The sequence below is a fragment of the Euprymna scolopes genome, chromosome 9 (assembly GCF_053919585.1).
Source record: "Euprymna scolopes isolate OS-2025 chromosome 9, ASM5391958v1, whole genome shotgun sequence".
NCBI classification, from domain to species: domain Eukaryota; kingdom Metazoa; phylum Mollusca; class Cephalopoda; order Sepiida; family Sepiolidae; genus Euprymna; species Euprymna scolopes.
In genome coordinates, this window is record NC_136490.1 from 154,038,792 (window position 1) to 154,057,527 (window position 18,736).

Here is an 18,736-nt window from a genome sequence, read left to right on the forward strand (position 1 = left end):
TGCAGAAATGCAAACTTATTGTTTAGGATGAATGCACAATGGTACGCAAAAAATCACTTGAGGCTCTTGGTCGATCCTTGCAAGATTTGCGTGGCAATGTCAGACCATTTGGGAATGCAGTAATATTGCTTGCAGGAGATTTCAGACAAATGTTACCTGTTATTGTTCAATCAACACCAGCAGATGAAATAAATGCTCGCCTCAAATACTCTACTTTTTTGTTCCATGTGAAGACATTAAACTTAGCTCAAAATATGTGTGTCCAGTTGCAGACTGTTCGATCCGCACACAAACTTTTGCATCACTTGTGGGAAATTGGGTACGAAAAAGTGCCAGCTGATCAGAGTTAAGGGCAAAATTCTTTGACTTTTAACTTCTGTAATTTCTGTAATTTTATTTCATCAAAAGAATAGTTAGTTTTAAAGGTTTTTGCAGATATTTAAATTATAAGAATTCCATTTCACTGAGTGAATGAGCTATTCTTGCACATCAATACAAAGATGCCTATGAACTTAACGCTATTATTCCATGAAAAATTCCAAGTGAGGTAGTCAAATACAAATCCATCGACACTTGTGAAAGCAGATAAAGTGGTTAATTATCCAACAGCTATATTTGCCAGGGATGCCACCGCATGTATTGCAACTGAAATTTGGTGTACTAATTATCATGTTGTGAAATATAAACCAATCCAAACTTTGCAATGGCACATAGCTTGCAGTAAAAAAAAATTAACAGACAATATCATAGAAACAACAATCTTAACAGGACCTTTCACAGATGAATATATCTTCATTCCATGCATTCCTGTGATTCCACCGGATACATCATTACACTTTAGGAAATTGAACTTTCCAATTTTATTGTCATTTGCAATAACCATCAACAAAGCACAGGGAACAATCTTTACAATTGTGGGCCTTACAGTTACACACTGACTGTTTTTTTTCACCTGGACAATTTATGTTACGTATTCAAGAGTCACCAAATCGGAAAATCTCTATATCAGTTAAGAAAATGGAACAACAAAAACTGTGTACCCATGCAAAATGGAAATTTAAACCTATAAGAAACATGCCTTTTCTGATTTTGGAACTTTTTTCCATTGCGCCAATTTGAGCCACAGCAACGCGTGGAAGGGTACAGCTAGTATATATATATATATATATAATATAATTTTTGGTTCGTTCAAAGTGAATAAACCCATATTTCTACGTTACCAATTTAATTGAAATTTTCAGAAAATTTATCAGTAAAGTCAAGGAATGTTTTCATGTTATTAAAATAAATTAAGATCGTTAAGATCACAAATTTTAAAAATATATCAATTAAAATAAAAATGTTTTTCGTAACTGCGAGACTGCCCGCCATTTTATTTCCTATAGAAATGAGCCTTTCACGTGCACCATACGTTGACGACTTCGAATTACAACATTTAACTATCTAATTAATAGATGGGTAAAAAAATCCCTATTTTTTAAATTATGTATATATATATATATATATATATATATATATATATATATATATATATATATATATATATATTTACTTTAACCTTACAATTGAATAAAAAACATATCATAAAACTTTAATTAAACTTGGAAATGCGATTTAAAAAATAGCGCGGATCGGTAAGTGCACTAGCACCATTTGTTTATCTTAATTTTTTATTCTTAAAAGCTTTCCGGGCGAAGCCTACCTAAAAGAAATTTGTCTAATTCTTAATTTCTTATGTTATTGAAAAAAAAAAAAAAAAAAAAAGAAGCATCCCGGAATTTTGATAAAATTTTCCATTATGTTATTGGAAAAAAAAAGAAGGTAAATATGAAGAATTACTCCACCCTCGAAAATTCCTTTAAAATTACCACTCTTATAGGTTTTCCGGATCGCTGAAAATGAAAACAACGTTTATAATTAAGGCAAACGAGTAGGTTCCAAGATATGAAGAAATGTTAGTTTAAAAAAGTGGAGGATCACTTTTCCATAATAATTTAACCTAAAATGATCACCCAATTTGTGGCCACGATTTTTTTTTTTGGGGGGGGGTCTTTCTTTCTACTCTTGGAAAATCCTTTAAAATTACCTGGTTAATTTGGTTGGAGGGGCGCCTCCCACCGCCTCACACCAAATGTAAACAAAAGTTTTGTAAAATATTAAACAGTTCTTCTGTTCAGTTAATGTGGGCACGTTACTTATGTTAAAACAGTTAAATTGCATAAGCACCCGTTAAAAAACTATACAAATTCTATAATTGAATATCCCCTCCAAAAAAAGAACGAAAAACAAATCGGCAATTCCCCCCTAAAAAAATACAGTGGGTGCATTTCTTCATATCTTGTAAACTACGTGTTTACTGGAATTTTAAAGGATTTTCCGAGGGTGGAAAGAAAGTCTTCCCAAAAAATCGTGGCCACAACGTGGGTGATCATTTTACGTTAAATTATGATAGAAAAGTGATCCTCCACTTTTTTAGAATTAACATTTCTTCATACCTTGGAAACTACTCGTTTACCGTAATTTTAAACGTTATTTTCGTTTTCAGCGACCCCGAAAATATTAAAGAGTGGTAATTTTAAAGGAATTTTCGAGGGTGGAGTAATTCTTCATATTTACCAAAAAAAAAAAAAAAAAAAATAGCATCCCGGAATTTTGATAAAATTTTCCATTTTCTCACGTGCGTATATAACAAAATACTTTTTTGGGTGGCCGTTGAGTTCCATGGCGACCAGCAGACTTATCCACTCATGTAAATTAAAAATGTAAGTGAGAAATTATCAATAAACGATTTAGTTACTTTTTTTTATATACTTCATGAAAAGTACGTGAGAAATTATTAATAAATGTTTAGTAACTTTTTCCTTTTATTATTCTTAAGAAGTAAAACTTTTTTTAATCATGAAAAGAGTTAAGCCAACGTAAATAGATAAATGTTTGTACACGTGACAAATTATCAATAAATGGTTTAGTTACTTTTTTTTTATTATTTATGAAAAGATTTAAGCCAACGTAAGTAATGTTTGTAAAAGTGCCAAAGGCAACGTAAGTAAATAAATAACGAAAATATTACGTGCGCATGCGTTAGCCTTGACTGAGGGGGACTAAGGGACGACCATTAAATAAGTCGTCATGGAACTCAACGCCAAAGGAGTACCAAAAATAGTTTTCATGATATGAAGAAATTTCTTTTCCGAAAAGTAGGTGATCACTTTTCCATGTAAATTTAGCTTAAAATGGGCACCCACTCTCTGGCCACCTGAGGAAGGGGGGCATTTATTTTCGTGTTTATTGGTTTAAAGGTTTTTTGACAAGGCAGTTTAGTACGCGAGTGCATATTTAACAGCCTTCGTTTATGCTCGCGTGTAGCGTAAACAAAGGCTACGTTTGTGAAATGGAAAATAGTCCCAGAGTTCAGGGTTTATTACCATGCAAAAGAAATCAAACAAAAAACTTTTTAGCCAAGAAACACACAGAAAATTTTTTAAAAATAGCATCCATTTTTTTCTATCGAATTCATTTGCTCTTTTTATTGAAAACTATTTTCTCCCGGATTTTTGATAAAATTTTCCATAAAGTTCGTATATAACAAAAAAAATTTTTTTGTAGATTTCGGTGTGCTAAAAACGAATCTGCAAACCGTTTCCGTCGCAAAAAAAAAAATAGTTTTTATGATATTAAGAAATTACTTTTTCGAAAATTAGGCGATCACTTTTCGATGTAAATTTAACTTAAAATAAGCACCCACTTTCTAGCCACCTGAGAGAGGGGGGGATTTTTTCCCATGTTTATTGGCTAAACAGCTTTCGTTTATGCTCGCGCATAGCATAAACGAAGGCTACGGCTGTGAAATGGAAATAGTCCCAGAGTTCAGGGTTATTACCATGCAAAAGAAATCAAACAAAAAACTTTTTAGCCAAGAAACATACAGAAAAATGCCCCTCACTAAGGTGGCCAGAAAAGAGTGCTCATTCTAAGTTAAATTTACATTGAAAAATGATCATCCACTTTTCGAAAAAGTAATTTCTTCATATCATGAAAACTTTCGTTTTGCGACGGAAACGGTTTGCAGATTCGTTTTTAGTAACCGAAATCTACAATAAAATATTTCGTTATATACGAACATTAGACGGGCCTTAAAGTAAAATAATACCGGATTTTGGGGTCAGATTTGCCGTTTAGTTGTGCAAATATCATCAAACCAGGAAATCACTAAAAGGGACTCTTAAAAGTCGTCACTTGTATCGAGCAAAAGTTTAAAACCACTGATTATATATCAGCCTACGTCACAGTAACATATATTGAGTGAGTTCCTAACAGTATTTTGTATAGTTTTTTAGTTTAAACTAATTTTCCCAAAATTTCCCCAAACTTAACGTGTTCGATAGTCTGCCACCATTTGTATTTTTGAAATATACCGATAAATACTGCATGTTTATGAACCGATTAAACATTATACATTACATAAAAACACTACAATCTTATCCAGTAAGGTAGAACATTTACGTTTCTTTCCTTTGATAACATTTATTTGTTATATATTTATTTTTTGACAACTTCTTTGTATCTGTGTTTAGTAATACAAACCCTTTTCATTTAATGTAACGTTTAGTCGGCTCGAAAAACAGTGTTTATCGGTGTATTTGAAAGATACAAATGGTGGCGGACACTGTTGATTACGTTAAGTTTGAGAAAGTGAGTTAAAACTAAAAAAACTATACAAAATACTGTCACAAACCCACCGATTATGTCAGCCTATGTCATGGTAACATATATTCGGTGAGTTTTTGACACTGTATTGTATAGTTTTTAGTTTTCAACTTACTTTCTCAAACTTAACGTGTTCAACAGAGTCTGCAACCATTTCTGTTTTTCTAGCGGATTAAACATTTTACATTACATAAACACATTAAACAATTATCCGGTTTGGTAGAAACGTAACTTACCTTACCTTTGCTTTCATTTATTTGTTTTTGGACAACTTTTTCGAATCTGTGTATAGTAACCCCCCCCCCCCCCCATCACTCAAATATTAATTACTAACTCACATTTTTGTATACAGAAAAAAACAAAACATTTAGCGTTTCAACATTTTTGCTACGTTCAGCTTTATCCACTGATTGTTGATCGAGCCCAAGCCATGATTGACGGTAATCCCGAGAATCAGGATCCAATTCTGCAAGAGTACCATTTTTTTTTTCATTTTCGCCCATTTTTTACTTTTTGGAGTGGATTGCTTTACTAAGAATATAAGAAACATGCATTTTCTCTTTTTATTAGAATTTTCCATTACACCAAATTGAGCAACAGCAAAGCGTGGCAGGGTACAGCTAGTATATATATATATATATATATATATATATATATATATATATATATATATATATATATATACAATCGGTATTTGATTGATACCAACTACAAAACCCTGTCTCATGATTCGTGACACCGTAAAACTAATAGCAAAGTGTGAAAGCTGTGTGTTTTATTTTTATCTGCACACACGCACAAGCACACACACACAGACGCACCTACAGACCCACGCACACACATACATATATCATGTTTTTAAAAACTACATACAATAATGTTTTGTTAGAATGAATGAAAGTAGTTTCAAACTTAGACTTAATACAAAACATCTATTTTGTAAGCAAAATATTTTTTCATTCGTGTTTATTTTTCAGAGTGTCATGTAAGAGATTATAGTTGGTTTGGTTGGTTTTGTTTTACGGCATATACACACTTTTCTGGTTATTTGACGCAGCGATTTCGAAGAAAAAGTTTTTTAATAGAATATATGTTTTTTCAAGTCAGTTTCTATTTAATCCATAGCTGGGGCCCTAACAGTTACTACCACTCTGGGTCAGAGTGGACCTGGGAGCAATGGTAATTAAAGGGTGGCTCCACATTCCCCAAAGCCCACAAGCTGGGGCCTCACCATCGGATATAGTTTAAGGTCATATCCAGGAGCAAAGAGATTATGCAGACTTGTGTGTGTAATGCAGATACACACACATATTTAAATGCATATTCATATATATATATATATATATATATATATATATATATATATATATATATATATATATAAATATAAATATATATACATACATAGACATATGCATACATGCATGTATATGAACACATACACACCTACACACATAGATATATGTATATACATATATAAATATATATATATATATATATAAAAGTGACAGTGTCTGTCTGTGTGTGTGTGTGTGTGTGTGTGTCTGTCTGTCTGTGTACATTTCCCTACACAATATCTCTGTCAATTTTCAGTCTACAGACTCGAAATTTGATATAAAGGGTACTGAGATTTGGGAAAATCTTTGTAATCCATTTTCGGCCAGAAATTTGGCTGTTAAAGGGTCAAAGTTTTGAACTCTACTAAACTCATTCGACAATTTTGGGTCTAAACACGTAAAATGTTAGATATAGGTTCCTTGGCCATGGATCTAACTTAATAAGTTGATTTGAGTCCGAAAAAATAAATGTTAAGGGGTCATAATTGGGCACAAAGTTTAAAGTTACTCAGACAATTTCTGGTCTAAACATTTGAAATTTTACATAAAAGGTATTAAGAGATAGGGTAAGCTTTTTAATCGGTTTAGGGTCGAAAATTTAAGCTTCCGAGAGTTCAAAGTTCAAAAGATTTGACCTTTGCAGTGTCTAGCAAACTACTCACCGGAGTTTTGATCTAATTTAAAATTTAAAATTCACACGTAACAGGTATTCAGGCAGGCGGCAAGCATTTTAATCAGTTTTGGGGCGAGAATTTGGCTGTCAAAATGTCAAAGTTGAAAGTGTTGACCTTTGCTGATTCTACGAAATTTCTCCGCCAATTTTGGGTCTAAAGACTTGACATTTTAAATGCGGTAACTTGGACACGAGTAAAACTTTATATTTTGATTTGAGACCAAAATAATTAATGTTAAGCGGTCAAAATTGGCGTCCAATTTATGAAAAAAATTACCTCTGCAGTCTCTACGAAATTACTCAGACAATTTTGGGTCTAAATAGTTGAAATCTTACATAAAGTGTATTCAAAGGTAGGGCAAGTTATGAACAGTACAAAGGGGCCGAACAAAGCCGGGCTGAATTGCTAGTATATATATATATATATATATATATATATATATATATATATATATATATATAACACGTAAATTAATGTATATACATTAATATATATGCATGTATGTATATATATATGTATGTATGTGTATGTATGTACACATATGTATATATATATATATATATATATATATATATATATATATATAAACACGCATACATATAAGAACTATTTAGAACGCTATCATACATAAGGAATAGTAATGTGAGACTCTATTTACATCTTACGAATTAAAAATAAATAAGGAGAATTCACATAACTTTGGAAGTTAAAACTCTTATGAATAACACAAGAAAGTTGGGTTTTGAAATGGATTATAAAAGTAGAGGTTCAAAAGTATTAAATCATAAAAAAGTGGAAGAAAACAAATGAGAAAATGTGAGTCGAAAAAGAAAGTATTGAACTGTTAAAATGGGAGGAGGGAGCGTATGAGAAACTTAAATTGCGATCCTTGATAATTGAGGAAAGAGGTCGAAAACGTAAGAAAAAAGATATATATATATATATATATATATATATATATATATATATATATATATATATATATAGCATGAAGATAGAAAGAACGTGAAATATATAAACAGAGTGGGAGACATCAGAAGAAAACATTAATATATATATATATATATATGCATATATATATATACACAATAACATATATGTGTATATATGTATATATGAGTGTATTTATGTATATTTATATATATGTATGTGGAAATATATTTTTTATATTTCACGTTTTATTTATACTAATCCTTTAATTTTTGAAGCTCAATGTAATTATAGAGCATATAACAAACAATAACAAAAGTCCATATTCCAAATTGCAAGATATTACAATTACAAGTACTTAATTGAATAAAGTGTAAGATGGTCAACATTTTCAAATTTGGAATATAGGCTTTTATTATTTATTTGTTATATATATATATATATATATATATATATATATATATATATATATATATATAATTTCCTCTTCTAACGATCCCTATGCTGTTGTCTCAGTGACTGTTATCCTCGAGTGGTCTTCAGGTCTCGATATGTAGTTATTACATTTAAATATATATATAAGTGGTGATGACCCTTAAATGTATACATATATGTATGTATATATGTATGTATGTATGTATATTAAGTTCCGGTATTAAGTTAATTTGAATCACTACCAAAATTTCTTCAAAAGTGCTCAATACAAGAGATTCACTCGAATCTCTGATTAGGAAAAAACTGTTTAAACGTTGATCGATTCGCGTGGACTCATTACTATGTTTATGTTGAGAGAGAGAGAGAGAGAGAGAGAGAGAGAGAGAGAGAGAGAGAGAGAGAGAGAGAGAGAGAGAGATTGCGAGCTATCAAAAATAGTTAAAGAGAGATGAACAGATAGCTAAAGACCGAAGGAATAACTTTGGAAATGAAATAGAAAGAGAAAAGGAGTGGTAGAATGATAATAGATAGATAGGGATATATAATAGGAAGATATAGATAGAGACAGATAGATCGATATAAATAGAGAGAAAAGGGGAGAGTAGGTGCTTGGGAGTTCTATAACTTCTTTCATTGCAACAAGTTAAATCAACTTGTTTCTATACAATGCGGTAGGCGGTACTTAAACAACAAAAAAGCAAACAAATCAAAAGAAAAGCAGATGAAAACAAGGAACAGAGAAGAAACGGAAAAAAGAAGCAGAAGAGAAAAAGAAGAAAAGACAATGGATATTGCCCAAAGAAACGGGGTTCTAAAAAAAAAAGATTAAAGAAGAGAGAGAGAGAGAGAGAGAGAGAGATTATAATTAGAATGGGGGGGGGAAGATAATGAAATAAACTTAGAAAAACTACAAAAACTCCCGATTAATTAGCTGATAAATAATTTATAGAAAAAAAGACAAACAGGCTATGACGACGAATAAGAAATACAATACTCAGTTGGAGCCGACCATCGTTGTTACGCTGGCGCTTGTTGCAACGTTAACAGCAGCAGCCAATGTAGTCTCAAACGTTGAGCGACAGTAGTTTCCCCGCGTTAGCGCTGAAGGATTTCTCCTACTTTTCCGAACTCTTTCGCTTTTGCTCTCGTACGTTTAAAGCGAGACGGACGTTTTTCACATGGAATTGCTTGCGCACGCACCCTGACCATCATGGACGCACTCTTATGGTAGCCAAAAAAAAAAAAAAAAAAAAAAAAAAAAAGAGAAAATAACTTTTTTTTCTCTCTCTCTCTATATATATAGTGTATAAAAACATAAAATAAAAAAAATATATATATTTAAAGGCGAAAGTGACTGCGTAAGTTGGAGTGATTTGTTCGATAATTGACTAATTCTGTCTTTTGTTTTGCGTAGAGAGAGAGAGAGAGAGAGAGAGAGAGAGAGAGAGAGAGAGAGAGAGAGAGAGAGAGAGAGAGAGAGAGAGATGTACCTGTATAGGTATCATCCAGCGCTACCGAGCGAATGACAAGACACGCCGAAGATCGGACGATCGAGTCTTCTTGCCGTATTCTTCGCTCACGGAAATGCCAATTTGGACATTTTACCGACCAGACAAGAAGAAATTAACCCCAGTAAGTAAGTAACAGCAAGCTAAACTTGTTTCTTCTCTTTTAAAGATAAGAAAAATATTGGCTTAATGTTTGTTGGTTTTTTATTTGTGTTCACAGGTGAAACATATTTCTAGTTTAGTTGAATAATTTGAAAGATTCGAAATCAAAGTAAAGAAAAAAAAAAAAACGTTTCTGCGTTTAGTAAAAGTTGAAAAGTTGCAAGTTGTCACGTACGCCCGTGAAATTACCACCAGTCGACGTTTGCTGGTAAAACAATTTAAAGCAATTAAAAAAAAAAAGAACACTTTAAAAGAAACAATTATAGCATTTCATTTCAGACACACACGCACAATTTTTATATACGATATGAAAAGAAACAGGAAACTGGGGAGGATTCAGTAATTATAAAAGCGAGTGAACTTATGAACAAGAAATTAAAAAAAAATGCCTGGCAAATATACTCGGTGAACAAAGTCCAAGAGAGATATGAACAATTGCACTTTAAGGGACGGTTAAAACCTTAAAAAGATCTCATAAGTTAGCGGGTGAATGTCTGGCATACGGTAAGATGCGCCATCCCCAGCTAGAACAAAATAATATTATTTTTAGTGTGAACACGCACGCACGCGCGCACACACACACACACACGCGCGCGCATATACAAATATCCGAATGTACTTGTAGTTAGTAGAGCCTTTTGACAACGAGGAGTGTAGTTTCTGTTTTGATAGTAGACGTCACCTTATGCTTCTCGATTGCTAGAGAAGAAATCCTTCGAGACAGAGGCATAATTCGCCCAAATCCAAACTGCCCGCTTTGAGAAGTAGGATTTCCCTCACATTAAATATCGACCTTGTATTTTAATCTGTCCCCGTGGGGAGACAAGTAAATAGGAACATTGCCACCTGATTTCTGCTAAATACCATCAGTGTTCCTTGCCCGAACGCAAAAGACTACCTCATAAATATATCCGGTTAACCAAGTTGTTAGAAAGATGCAAACAATTGCACTGAAACGAACTATTAGAATCGTAGAAAAAGATCTCTCGGTTAGAATGTATGAGACAACGGGTGAATGTCTAGCATCCGGTAGGATGCCCCATCCCCAAATATAACAAAATGATGGGAAGAAACGGAGAAACGGAAGTGTGCCGGGTCTTTAAACGAGTCATTCTACATTCTAATAAATTATGTATTGCAACTTTTGTTGGTTTGAATCTCAAACAATGACGGAATATTGAACAGGCTTACTTAAATACGGGGGGGGGGGCTAACTATTATTAAAGAGAGATCACTAGTAAACGGCGGTATGATAATCCGTCAGGTGAGTTGCACACATAAAAAGTATATAAAATTTTAAAACAATAAAAAACGGAGTATCATTTTGTTTTTTTTTTTAAATTATTTTTGGAATCCTTTGGAAGATTTCATAATTTGTGAATTCATTCTTTTATTTTTCAGATTGTTATCCTTATCTTCATGTCTGTTGTTGTTTCACTGCGTTTCGGCAAGCTCATCAGTTGGCCTTCTGATTTGTGAGACAATTATGGAAGGCAATAATTACCAGGGATACAATAACAAGACTCAGCATTCCTATCCCGTCGCGGTTAATCACATGAAAAAGGCCGAAGGATGAGTTGGCCGAAACGTGTTGAAGCAACAACAACTATGAAGATGAGAATAACAGTAAAAAAATAAAAATAAAAATGGATGCAAAAAAAAAAAAAAAAAATGCGGTGCACCCACGTTATCAGGGAAAACTCATAAATAAACGTCTGTTGGTAAAATGTAAATGATTTGCGATGAAAAAAAACGGGAATCTATGAATCTTTATTGTACCTCAAATCCCAGGTAACACCGAGTGATTCTGCCATTTATCGGCCATTGTTAATGACTAGTACGAGAACTTCTTGTAAGTTATTATTAAAATAATTTGTACAAATATTATAAGCATGGCATCGAAACAAACAGAGCATGTTAAACAGAGACTGGAATCATTGCTTTACTAATTAATACAATCGGAGATGTTGAAAACAAAACCAATAAAGACAACATTGTTAGCAAGGCTATTGTAAATAACAAAACAATCCGTATGGAAACGAAAAAGACATCTATTAATTATTATGTAAACATGTTTCATATGTACAACTCATTGCATACGTACACACAATTATTTCGATCATGTGTACACACACACACTCTGATGCATACACGCACACACACACACACGCGCACACACATATTGTATGAATATAAAAATATATACTTTTTGAAAATATATTTTGTTTATAAAATCGTCAGAATTGTTTTGAATAAGCTCAATAAAGATGCATTATCATCTTCAGAGCATACTATGAATTTACATTCCCGTTATACGAAAAGACAATCCACAATCATGATTTTCCATTTTTTCATATTCATTTATTTATTTAAAATATTTATTTATTTATTTATTGCATATTTATTTATTTTATAATATATTTATTTATTTTTCAATTTATGTACGAATCTTAATTTTAAAATTTTCCATCAAAAGTATATATAAAATATTTAAAAACAATCTCCTATGAATTTTAATTAAATAAATAAATGTATGTATATGTATATATATATATATATATATATGATATAAAGCTGAACGTGTGTGTGTGTGTGTGTGTGTGTGTGTGTGTGTGTGTGTGTGTGTGTGTGTGTGTGTGGTACCGATTAGGCTCCTATATGGTTGACTATTTTAAAAAACTGATTACATATAATGATAGAAGATGTATCGAGACACGGGATTGGGTATGTTTGATCTGGCAGAACGGTGGTTCATTAAAATTGTGGGGTCTGCGTTCCCGTCTAGTCCACAAAGTATGGAAATAAAAAATTAAAAAAAAAAAACGCTTACAAGTGTTTTTGATATAGATGTACATAATAATACTTTGATAAGTATATTTTAACTTAAATAGCGATGGTATAATAAAATTGTAGGGTCTGCGTTCGCGCCTGGCCTCCATAGAATGGAATTAGGCACAAAATTTAATAAAGACTTTTCATATCTATCTGTGTAAGTATACTTTGATAATTATGTTTCAGTTTGAAAAGACATGGTATAATAAGATTATTGGGTGTTCGTTCGCACCTAACCTCCATAGAATGGAAATATGCCACAAAGTTTAACAAAGTATTTTAATATAGATCCACAGAATATTGTGATAAGTGTTTCAGTGTGAACAGGTATGGTATAATAAATTATGGGGTTTATCTATTTTATTTTTACTTTCATCATATTTTCCTTTGGTTTTGATACCCCCAAATTTAACCCAAATTTACAACCATTCCTTTTCATAACCTATCATACTTTCATAAATCAGAGTCCATTTTCTGTAGGCTGTTTTTGAACCCAGTCAACGACGGTTACTTTTGCTAGTATATATATATATATATATATATATATATATATATATATATATATATATATAAAAGTGAACGAGTCTGTGTGTCTGTTTGTGTGTCTGTCTGTGTACTTTTCCCTACGAAATAATTCTGTCAATTTTTAGTCTACAGACTCGAAATTTGATATACAGGGAACCCAGATTTGGCCAGACATTTGACTGTTAAGGAGTCAAAGTTCAACGATTTGATCTTTGGGAACTCTACCGAACTCCTCCGCCAATTTTGGGTTTAAACACTTGAAATTTTAGATATCGCTTCGTTGGACATGGACCTAATTTAATAACTTGATTTGAACCCAAAACAATAAATGTTAAGGGGTTATAATAAGGGTCAAAGTTAAAAAAAATTGACCATTTTTTTTGTTTTGTTTTTTATTTTTTTGTTTGCTCAGCATACACCTCCAAACACCCGGGCAACGCTGAGCTGAAATGCTAGTATATATATATATATATATATATATATATATATATATATATATATATATATATATATATATATATATATATACATATATATATATATATATATATTATGATTGTGAATGGAATTGTTGCGATAACAAAAATGGAAATTTTATATATATATTGATATATATATATATATATATATATATATATATATATATACATATATATATAATGTTGATGTGAAAAGTGAATTATATATATATATATATATATATATATATATATATATATATATATATATATATATATTCCAGGTGAGAAGTATTTTAAAGTCATAATAAATGAATTTAATGAGGTTATTAAAAGCGCTGAATAAAAGAAGAGCAATGAATTGTTTCTTTCCGTGGAAAGCAATCATTTATTAAATCACCTAATGTGGACTTCTGGTTTTAACCGACCATTTTTCATTAACATTAGCATGTGCAGTGTCGTAACGATACAAATTTGTTTAGATTAATAAAAAATATATACACACGTATATATATATATATATATATATATTTATATATATATATATATATATATATATATATATATATATATATATATATATATATATATATATATATATGTTAGTGATTGAACAATTCCAATATTTTTCCCGATTCCGGTACAATTACCGATTCCGATTCTTTTAAAATCTTGTAATATTTAGTTATAAGTTTTGTCTTATTTATTTATTTTTGGTTACCGCAGAAACTTATGTAATATGCACATATGTTATCTCAGACGTAAACAAATACATTTCTTGCCGTGTATTTATAGATATTAGTATTTCTAGTAGTTGAATATCAATAAATAATTTGTTATTTCATCATTAATACAAACACAGAAAAATACAAAACAGTTAAAAGGTTACGTTTTGTACTGGAAACTTAGGCCTAACTTTTTACGAACCGATTCCAATATTTTAAAAGTTCAGATTTTTTTCGATATTGTTTGTTTGTTTGTGTGTGTGTGTGTGCGCGCGCACGTACGTGTGTGTGTGTGTGTGCATGTATACGGGTGTGTGTGTGTGTGTTTGTGCGTGCGAGTTCGTTTCCTGTGGTCTCCAAAACAGTTAGATGGATTTTATTTGCAATTTTACACAAATGTACCTTATGTATCGTGGAGTGTTCTTAGATATTTTTGTATCAGGATGTCTACCGTATCGAAAAGAAATGATCGAAAAATCATGTTAAAGATTAAACACTGATTTTAACTAGAATTAACACCCTTATAAAGCCTAACAGCACAAGTGCATTTGAGAAGTTTTTCACTGCACAAACAGAAAGGGGCGGCGTATAAAATCAACAGTAGGTTCGTTAATAAAACAGGTGCGCGTTCAAAGTGAAAGTTTCTGGCTAGAGCACAACTAAAATAATATTTTTGGCATGTTAAACTTTAATTGAAGCTATTATTTAAATATAAGCGTTTTATAAAATCAAGAATAAGTTTATCTACTGAAATGTAAACTACAATATATTGTGGACTAAGTCACTGCGAGGAAGCATATAGAGCTACCTCACCTGTGCAATTCGATGCGTCCCTGACTAGAGCAAGCAATCACTCGATTTGATTGAAAAATGTCCGATTTCACGGATTTCGATGACGATAAAAGTCATCGAAGTGGGGAACATTCATTAATCCTCATTCAATCCCCAGCAACGTCGGGAGTCCCTGCTAGTATATATATATATATATATATATATATATATATATATATATATATATATATGTGTGTGGTTTTATATATGTATATGCATTTATATATATATGTATTTATATTTATATATAGTAGTAAGTTATAAAATATATATGGCAATTAAGCTTAATAGCTTAATTGCCATATATATTTTATAACTTACTACCTAATTCTATCTACGTATTGAGCACTGTTGAAGTAAATACTTAAAGTTTAGGCATAAATTCATACTTTCGTATATTTATGTGATTAAATTAAATAATCACATATACATATAAATACATATATATATATATATATAAATATATATATATATATAAATACATACATATATATAAATATATATATATACATATATACTTATCCACATATAGTACTGTTTCGTTGTATCACATCTGATCAGTGCGGCTAGACAAGCACCTTTCTCTAGCCGGAGATTGAAGCTACAACAATCGCGTTGATAGTAAGATGAAACTGTGCACATAAAAAACAAACATAATTTATAAACGATTTGAAAAGTTTCGTGCAAACCGTATCAGCAGAGCAATCCAGAAAAGGTTTTTTCTATGAAAAATGTTGCTAAAACCCGATTGTATATCGATAAACTATCAAATATAAAGAAAAAATAATGAAAGAAAAAAAGTGAGGAGATGGAGCGAATAGAAATGAGAATACTATTCAAACTACCATCAGAAATAATATGTAATAATGATTGATTTCTGAGAACTAATTGAAGGAAAACTATATAAAAAGAGACATCTAAGTTAGTTACACTCAGTGAATGGAGAGTATTGAAATATATCTGAAGATTTGCTAATTTTTAGATTAAAGGAAAAACAATCGGTTGTTATTATGGAGAAATCGCGGGAAGAGATTGCGTTTATTTTAATTCCAATTGCACCTTTTGGAAGAACTGGAGTGTTAAAAAAAACAGACTTTAAAACTGAAAAAGAATTAATTTACCCCCCCCACCACCAAATAAATAAGAATATCGGCATAGACTAATGCCACTCCAAAAAGTCGTGAAAGTTCAAAGATGATGGGAAGGCCGAGGAGAGAAAACACTAACCAGACCCATAAGTGCGAATATAAATAGGTCTGTGTGAGTGTTTATTGCCATTCAAATTCTAATTAAGACCAATCGTCGTCCCCACGGGAAATCAATGGTAAGCAGCTGTTGCGATAATGCAAAGATATTTGCAAAAATTATCAAAAGAGGTGGAAAGTACTGGAGATTTGGGGGGACTTGTTGTCACCCAGACTTCAGGGATCACAAAGAGTCGTTGTCAGTGTGTAATCTTTTATAAACACCTATGTGAGTACAAATAGTAGTATTAGTAATAATAATAATAATAATAATAATAATAATAATAATAATAATATTAATAATAATAATAATAAAAACAATAATAAAATAATGATAATAACAGCAATAAAACAATAAGAACAACAGCAGCATTAATAAAAACATAATAGAACAACAACAACAATAATAATAATAATAATTATAATAATAATAGTAATAATAACAACAGCAGCAACAATAATAATAATAATAATAATAATAATAATAATAATAATAATAATAATAATAATAATAATAACCGCGCCTTTCTTCTTTTTTGTATGTGTTTCACCATACGCTGGCACCACACCAAATAAGTGAGGAGGGTCAAGGAGGATAGAAAGACCGAGAAGAGAAAGAACTAGCCAAACCTCCGCAGGTTGATTGCAAAGCAGATTGGAACCTTGGGGAGGCTTATTGCCACCTATATTCCAGTGAAGATTAATGGTCGCTGCCAACGAGAAATTAATAGTGGGCATCTGTTGCGATAACGCAAATTCTTTTGCAAAGATTATCGAATGAGGTGGAGAGTACTGGAAATCTGGGGGAACTTGTTTTCACGCAGACTCCAGGGAACACCACAAGTTGTTCTCAAAGAGCAATCTTTGATGATGTTATTACTCCTAGTGAGTAAACAATAAAGACATGTAAAAGCAATATCATTATAATTTAGTCCTATAAGAAGACGCGAGGACATTGGAAATAGTTAGTATCACAGAAAAAGGACAGAAAATCTGATAATTGAGAAAACCATCGATCCCTCAACAGGAAAGGAAATGGAGATTACTCAAATTTTATAAAAAATAAACAGAAATCAACAAGAAAATAGTGAACAGCTGTTGCGAAGATGCAACTGATTTGAAACAGTGATCGAAAGAAACGGAGACTACTTGAAAGTCAAACAGCAGAGAAAAAGTGCACGTTAAATCTTGTCGTATTGAAATAGTTGGAAAGTCTAACACGCTCGAAGTGAAGAAATCGTGTTGTCTTGAACTACATGCATTTTAATAGAAGTTTTCATCACTTAAAAAAACTGTAGTAAATAGTCGGTCGGTGAGATCAAAGTGGTCGTTTAAACAGGATCAAAATAATGGTTTTGAACATAAACGACTGAGAAAAAAGTTTTTAGAACAGAAGGAATAATATTAAATAGGCGGCAAAAGCAAAGAGTCTGAAGTGAAGGGCGCTACGTGTAGTGGAGACTTGCATCTTTGTAAACACTGCTAATGTTTTCTTAGTGTCAAATTAACATTGTGAAATTATTACAACAATAATAACAATAATAATAATAACAATAATAATAATAATAATAATAATAATAATAATAATAATAAAAATAACAACAATAATAATAATAATAACAACAATAATAATAATAATAATAATAATAATAATAAAAATAGTAACAATAATAATAACAGCAATAACAACAATAACAATAATAATAACAATAATAATATAGATAATTGTAACGCCAACTTAATATAAAAGCTAAAGCATGTAGCACACAAACACACACACACACACACAAACACACACACACACACATATATATATATATATATATAATTATTTGCTATAATAATTATTAAATGCCTGCAAACATCGGTGCAGAGTGTCAGAATTAACACCAGTCGACAGAGATTCGCATCCGGCAACGAAGCCATCTCTGACTCCATTAGTAAGGACCAAATCCATTCCTTAACCGCGAGAAACATTGTTGAAATTTAAACATTTATTTGTAAATGTTTTTAACGTCTGTCATATGATAATGATCGGCGCACGCGGGCCAAATTGACCGACTTTATTTAAACTGAAAGTGCTCAACCATAAGAAACGAATTTCTTAAATGGGCTGACATAATTATTTGCGATAATAATTATTAAATATCTACAGACACTAGTGTTTCATACTTTCGGGAATCATTAGTGAAGGGTGTCACGAATACCGGTCGTCAGAGATTAGAATCCGGCAACGACGCTATCTCTCTCTCTCTCTCTCTCTCTCTCTCTATATATATATATATATATATATATATATATATATATATATATATGTATATATATGTATATATATGTATATGTATATATGTATATATATATGTATATA

The 18,736-nt window shown here is 31.3% G+C and overlaps 1 protein-coding gene across 2 annotated transcripts in view; it reads left to right on the top strand.

Moving 5' to 3' along the window:
* Positions 1-9,542: 9,542 nt before the first annotated feature.
* Positions 9,543-18,736, top strand: part of LOC145284942 (allatostatin-A receptor-like) — a 514,882-nt gene continuing 505,688 nt past the window's right edge. The window contains exon 1 of one of the 2 annotated variants that reach the window (XM_080134040.1): positions 9,543-9,715. The gene's annotated coding sequence lies outside the window, so the exon portion shown is untranslated. Of the gene's footprint in view, positions 9,720-18,736 lie in introns of both variants that reach the window. The other variant, XM_080134039.1, reaches the window with a different exon arrangement.